A 7,642-nucleotide genomic window follows, 5' to 3' on the forward strand; every position below is an offset into this window, starting at 1 on the left:
AGGTTCCCAGGCACCCAAATGTGTGAAACGGAGTCAACCTATTTCAAAATCTCAGTCCATATTTTCAGGGGCTTCATGGGCGACCAAGGACGAGACCCCTGGTCCTCAGAGGCTCCTTTGGGGATGGAAGGGAGAAGGAGGCCGCTTTGAGATTGGTTCCCTCTAGAACCCAACTCCTTTGCGCCCCCAGACAAGATTCAGGACTGACTGTGGGCAATGCCCAGCTCAGGTGCACCCAGCTGTCCTGGAAGGCCTGGAAACATCTGGATGCCCTTCACATGAGCTGTGGCCCACTCAAGTCAGCCCAGGAAAGAGGGTTCCTTCCCAATCCAGGTTAAGGAGGCCACACCCTCCCATGATGGTTAAAGGCCTTTGGTCACTCAGCTCAGTTAATCAACCACCTGGTGAGACATTCAGAGGTCACTCCTGAAAGGGCTCCGCTGTGGGGTCCTGCAAAGGGGACGGAAGGGGTCAGGGCAGTGCTGGGCTTGGCTGAGGAAGTCCAGATCCAATCCTGATCCCCCAAGAGGCCTCGAAAGCCCAGTTTAATCTCCCAAGAAACTCTGCTCCTGCCTCAGCCGGCTATTCTGGCCAGGACCAAGCTGGTTCCTCTTCACACAACCTCTGGCCCCTGGGGGAACAACCCCCACCTGCCAGATCCAAAGCTAGCAAACCAGACTTCGACCCCCACCCCACCCCATTTCCCCCACCTCAGCCCTTCCCTGCAAGGCCAGAGGGACCCCTCTCCATGGGGTGCCCCACTTCCCAGATAAGGAGGAAGAAGCACCTGGCTGCCCCAGGGGGAAATTGGCAGCTGACTGCATTTCCCCACTAGACCCCACCAGCCCCACCTGGCCTGCAGGTGCCCAGGGCTCACCTGGGAGGGCCACCTGTCCTCACCTGTGACGTCAGAGTCCCTCTCCCTCCCAGCCAATCCCAAGGAGGGCCCCTCCCTCAGAGGAGAGCTTTCTGACAGCACCTGAGCTGCCCAGACCAGATGGGGTGGGGGGCTCTCCCTGCCTCCCTCTCCCCCAGCACCCCTCCCTCACTAAGGAGGGGGGAGAACCTCCTAAAGACCCCTTGGCCCTGTGTGCCCCCTCCTCACATCACAGCCACCTGCAAAACTCTGTCCACATTCACCCCGTTGGAGGCCGCTCGACTGGCAAGGAGGAAGCCGGGCGCAGGGAGGCCCCTCAGCCTCAGCCAGCCGGGTGTGGAGGTGGTCAGAGAGCCCCCCAGATCTCAGCAAGGTTGCTCAGAAGTGGTTGCCATTGCCTCTTTCCCAGGGCTCTGAGAGAGTGGCTGGCCCAGAGTCTCCTAGCTGGCTCGGTGCCTGAGGCAGGACTAGAACTCAGGGTCCTCTGGGATTTAACAACCACCACACCCAACTGACTCTGGTGAGATCCAGGCAGCCCACTTAACCCGGTCCCTTCCCCAATGGCCACGTTCACATTTGCAACTTTTAACCATGGTTTGTTTCCTGAGGCTGAACCTGTTGGCCGAGGAGTTGGTGGATTATGGGAACTCCGAAGGATCTTAATTCATTGGAGAGAAGCTGAACAAGAGGATACACAGGGAGTCCTCGACTTATGACAGTTCATTTAGCGACCAAAGTTACAACAGCACTGAAAAATGTGAGTTATGACCGTTTCCCACAGTTACGACCTTTGCAGCATCGTCAGGGTCACGTGATCAGAATCCAGATGTTTGGCCACTGATTCATGTTTATGACCGTTATGTCTGTGTCCCAGGGTCACGTGATCCCCTTTTGCGACCATCTCACGAGCAAAGTCAATGGGGAAACCAGATTCGCTTAACAACCGGGCTACTAATTTAAGAACTGCAGTGATTCACTTAACGACTGTGGCAAGAAAGGTCATAAAATGGGGCAAAACTCACAATTGTCTCACTTAACAGTAGAAATTTTGGGCTCAATTGTGGTCGTAAATAGAGGACTACCTGTATCGGGAACACTTTTCTTCTCGCAAGGACCACATTCACACCACATACTTGACCAGGCCGGGGTCCTCGCAGCCCCCCTGAGACAAACCAGAGGTCCACGTGGAGCCTCCTCAAAGCCCATAAGAAACTCTGGATGACAACAGCCCCCCCCTCCCTTCCTCTGGGGCCTCCCCTGGGACAAAGTCAGGCATTGGGGTGGGCTCATTCCTGACCGAGAAGGGGCTTCCTCCCCTCTGGGCAGAACCCGGCTTCGGTAAGACATGGCTGGGAACATCCTGGAGGAGAACAGAGTCTAATGGCACATCAACGTGGCTTTGAAAAACCACAGCTTGAACCCGGAGCCACCCAGGATCTGGCCTGCAGGCCCTGAGAGCGGAATCTGAGGGACTTTGAGTGGGAGAACTTCCAAGTGGTGGACGTGGGATATGGACCCTCCTCTGTTCTTCCCTGTCAGGATGGACCTGCCTGCCCCTTCAGTCCCCACCTCTCACTCAGCCCCCCAGTTCCCCCTTCTAGGCCAGGAAGTCCATATTAATGTCCTCTCACCCCCAGTGAAGACACCCGATCCCTGAACAATCGATCCAAAGAAAGCAGGAAGGAAGGAGTTCCAACAGCCCCTTCAAACCCCTCGGAGGATTTTGGGTATAGAAAGTCTCAGCCTCAGAGATGGGAAGGTCAAAGGGGTCCCTCCCCCCCCCCCAAGTACATCCCCACAACAGAGGAAGCCCCACCAGATCTCCAACAATCATGTCTCTGGAAATCAGGTTGCACCAACCACCACACTGTGGGCCTCACCACCATCTTTGTAGATGATAAGATGGGTGGCCAATAAATTGAATAATTAGATAGATAGATAGATAGATAGATAGATAGATAGATAGATAGATAGATAGATAGATAGATAGACAGAGAGAGAGAGACAGAGAGGTGATAGATCTCAGCTGCAGACCTTACAGTCCATTCTTTATTTAATAAACTAAGAAAGGTCAAAATATAAAGAATCTTAGTGCATTATATGAACCTAGGAAATGACAAGAAAAAAAATAAAAACTTCCATTCACTTTATAATTTTCTGCCTATTTATTCAACAATATACTCCACAAATTCTTAATGAGCTTAATGCTTCTTAATGCTTCTTAATGAGCTGTTATCCAAAATTTAATATTGCTAGAAAAAGATGGGAAACGAGCAATTTTAAAGGCAGCTGCAATGTGGATCAATATATGGGATTCTGATATAAAACAGAATCCCGAACAGGCCCCACTCTTAACCTTGGGCAGAGTTGAAGGGCACTGATGGCCTCCTTGGCATTAGAAGACAGGCAACAGGAGAGTTCAACGGCATTGACTTCAAGTGGCCCCAAACTCCATAACTCTGGGTGACCTTCCCAGCAATCTCTGGAGACAAGAGGCCACGTTGAAGGACAGCAGAAGTCAATTGTCTCCTCTATTGAACTATCTTCCCCAGCATCACTTTCTGGACCCCAACAGAACAGGGTCCCCAGGGCTGTATCTGTAATTTTTCACTAACCTGCTTTTCTCCAGCCTCTCCTCTGCACATGGAGCCCTAAAAAGTTTAGGATCCCAAGAGGAGAAGTTGCTTCTCTCTGTAATTATAACCATCTGGGCCTTTGAGACCTGTGATGCTATTTCTCCTGTTTTTGACTTTGATGTAAACATCAGATTGAAGCCACAAGCAAAGGCTCTTGTATGAGAAAAGGATAAATTCCTTGGGTCAACTTCTCTGGGAACACATTTTGGGACAGGTAGAGGCTCTGCTCTTGGTTGTTCCTTTCTCTCCTGTCCAGATGAAACTGAGTCGTTCTCTGTTTATGTCAGGAAAGCTACGGGCACTTCTCAGAGTCTTTGCAGCTTCCCAACCGTTCTTGCTGTTGGTGTTAGAAACAGGAAAAGGATTAATAAAGCTCCATGAATTATGGACCTCCTGATTCTGCTCCTGATGCTGCTGGTGTCCCATCCAGTCTCTGGGAAGCTTAGAAGGAAGTGCCCGCTGAGTTTGGAGCACCAGGATGGAAAACAACCATGGAGCTATTACAGGCCAGGAGACCATCTCGTTGGTATAGTCATAACGGAAAAAGTAGTACCAGATATAATGTTGCCTTTCCACAGGGCTCCTTCTCTTCAGTCTCATTCGTAAGTCATTCAGGGTGATGGAGTTGCATTTCCTCCTTTTTCTAATTCTAACGCTCTCCTTCTTTTCTTCTTATTTCACTTTTATATCACATGACCTGCCTGAATGATTTTGATTTCCATGGCTTCCTTCTTTTGTCTTATTTTGTGGAAGAGACTGAAATCCATAGATGGGGTTGAAAAAAACTGAAGGAAATCTAGATTATTTTCCTCTCCCCATTCACTCCTGAGTTCATCACTTGAATTCATTTTGTTTAAAGGAGGGATTGAAACAGTTGTAGTTGCCTCTGCCCAGCCCATTCCCAGATTTCTACAACTGATTATTGGTTTTGGATCAATATCCACTCAAGGCTCAGTAGGCTTGTGGAGGCAAAAAGGAATAAATTCTTTTAAAAAGTTACTTGTTATTAATAATAACATGCATATTTTTTACAGTAAGTTTTTTTATGGTTTTTCAAAAACCCTACGATTAATTTTCACCATTCAACTGGTCAACAAGAACTCCCAGCTCCTGCACAACCTCACACTGGGCTACAACCTCCATGACAACTATTTGAACACTTTCCGCACTTCAGATGCCTTGCTGGACATGCTCTCCACTGGAGAAGCCAATGTCCCCAACTACGGCTGTGGAAGGAAGGAGAACCTCCTGGCTCTTCTTGATGCAGCTAACAGGGGCATCTCCATCCAGGCATCAACATTAGCAGACATCTACAAAGTCCCACAGGTTTGTGTGTGTTTTTCTCCCTCTGGTAAAGTGAGTGGTGGGTGTTAGTGCAGTCCCTGCAGAAGAACAAGAAGGTTTTAAGTAGAGTAAAAAGTTTCATCAAGTTGTATAATAATTAATCAATAAATTAATACTCTAATATTGGCAACAGATTTGTTTTCTAATCTAAGAATGTCGAATTACACAATATATCAGTCGGGTAAACTACAGTTTCCCGACTTTATAGATGTTAGTGCAACATTTGACCCAAAGAACAGAGAAATATGATGGAGAAAATGGAGCCATGAGAAGAAGGATCTATGCTTACCAAGGGGGAAGGGAAAGATGCATATTTGAACCCTTGTTCTTCAGTCTGGATATTAATGACTTACCAGGACTAAGGAAGGATTCTCATGTACATGTCTAAAATGCTAAATTATTTATTTATTTAGCATATGGCAAAGGTATAATTATTCCGGAGTCTACAATGTTAGTACATTTATTCGTTTCACTGCCAAAGAGTGCGAGTCCATTCAGTTTGTGCCCATGAGCTTCTCTAGGGTTCACCACAGGGGGTGAACCAGCTCCACACCAGAAAGCCGAGAGGTGTCCTGTGGCATCATCTGGGCCTTCTCTCACCACCGATGGTGCCTCATGTGACATTGGGTGTCACATCCGAGCAAGTCCAGCACTGGCAGGGGCCCAGCCATCTGCACGAAACACGGCACATTTCCCACCAAATGTGGGACCTATACTCTGTGCACAATTATTAGGCAAGTTGTATTTTAGAGGATTAATTTTGTTATTGAACAACTACAGTGCTCTCAGTCAATCCAAAATGTTAATAAACCTCAAACCTGAACATTTAAGAAAGTCAAAGTGAGGTTTTGGCTTTCTTAGGAGAATATCTATGTATTCTATTATACTGTTAGTGTGCAGACTTATTATGCAACTAAATGAAAAATGAAAATTTGCCCATCTCACCCGTTTATTTGCATCTGTTAAAATGAGAATAATAAACAAACAACTCAAAATGTACAAATAAACTGAAAGTTCACAAAAAAATAAGTGACCAATATACCCACCCACCTTTTCAGTAACAGTCGTAAGCCTTCCCTTCATGGAGTCTGTCAGTTTCTTCATCGGTTGATGATCCACTTTTTGTGCAGCAGCAACCGCAGCCTCCCAGACCCTCTTCAGAGAGGAATAGAATCAGTGGTGGGTTCTAACCGGCTTTACTCCGGTTCTCTTCATGCAGGCGCTTCGCGCGCGATTGCCACGAATATAATATAATATAGTAAACAACACCTTATCTAGAATTACTTTTCTCTGAGACTGAATCCTGGATCTGCCATCATCAAAGGAGCCCACTTAGAGCAACAGCAGGATTGAATTTACTGCTTAAACTTAAAAAAAAATCATAGCTATCCAGCTTTCTTCCTAATTTATATAATGCCAAAGTTACCCCCCGGGCCTTCAATCGAACTGAAGTTTGGGGCTTAATATCTACCTCTACTGGAACAAACCCAATCACAGCACCTGAGGAGTATTTTGGGGGTGGATAAAAGGACTTCAGGTGCTGACTCAGAGCTGAATTGGGAATTTATACAATTTCTGCTTTGTCTAAAATCAGGGGAAATATAGTCACGTGGAAAAGAAAGTTCACCCTCCTTGAGTTCCATGATTTTATGTATCAGGGCAGCTGATAAAAACCACCTACTCTTTAGCAGTTCTTAAAAGGAGTAACTACAATCTCAGATGAACAACAGTACATGACATATTATACCATCTCCTCATTTATTTTACAAAAAGAAAGCCAAAATGGAGAAGCCACATTTCAAAAACTAAACACACCTTATGATACAATAACTCGTAGAATCCCCTTTAGTAGCAGTAACTCAAAGTAATCCTTTTCTGTTTGACTTTATCAGCCTCTGACATGGTTGTGAGAGAAATTTTGGCCCCCTCTTCTTTACAACTTGGCTTCAATTCATTGAGGTTTGGGGGGCTTTGTTTCTGCACAAACAAGGTCCCACCACCACATTTGAGGTCCCACCACCTCATTTCAATTGGGTTGGGGTCTGGCATTGACTGGGCCATTGCAACGCCTGGATCCTTTCCTTTTTCAGCCATTTGCTGGTGTGCTTGGAGTCATCATCCTCTTGCATGACCCAAAGTCCACCAAGCTTCAGCTGTCAATCAGGTGGCCTCACATTGGACTCTGGAATACTTTGGCACACAGAGGAGTTTATGGTTGACTCAATGATCGCAGGGTGCCCAGGTCCCGTGGCTGCAAAAGAAGCCCAAATCCTCACCCCCTCCACCCTCATGCTTGGCAGTTGGTGTGTTATGGTGCTGATATGCTGTGCGTGGTTTTCACCCACCTGTGGTTTTTTCTGTGCATTATGGCCAAACTTCTCCACTCTGGTCTCGTCTGTCCAAAGGAGAATGTTCCAGAAGTCTTGTGGTCTGTTCAGGTGCAACTTGGGAGACCTCAGCCATGCTGCCATGTTTGTTTTAGAGAGAAGTTTCCTCCTGGCAACCCTTCCAAACAAACCAAACTTCTTCAGTCTTTTTCTGATTCTGCTGTCAGGAACTGGAACATTTAACAGGCTCACTGAGGCCTGTAGAGTCTCAGGTGGAACTCTTGGTCTTTTTCTGCCATGTCTCTGAGCATTGTACGGTCTGACCTTGGGTGAATTTGCTGGGATGGTCCCTCCTGGGAAGATTGGCAGCTGCCTCGAATGTTTTCCCCTTCTGAATAATTTTCTTTGCTATAGAAAGATGGACGTTAAATTGTTTGGAAATGGCCTTGTAACCCTTC

This window comes from Pantherophis guttatus, chromosome 15 (assembly GCF_059756535.1).
Source record: "Pantherophis guttatus breed Tessera chromosome 15, ASM5975653v1, whole genome shotgun sequence".
In the NCBI taxonomy this organism is placed as follows: Eukaryota; Metazoa; Chordata; class Lepidosauria; order Squamata; family Colubridae; genus Pantherophis; species Pantherophis guttatus.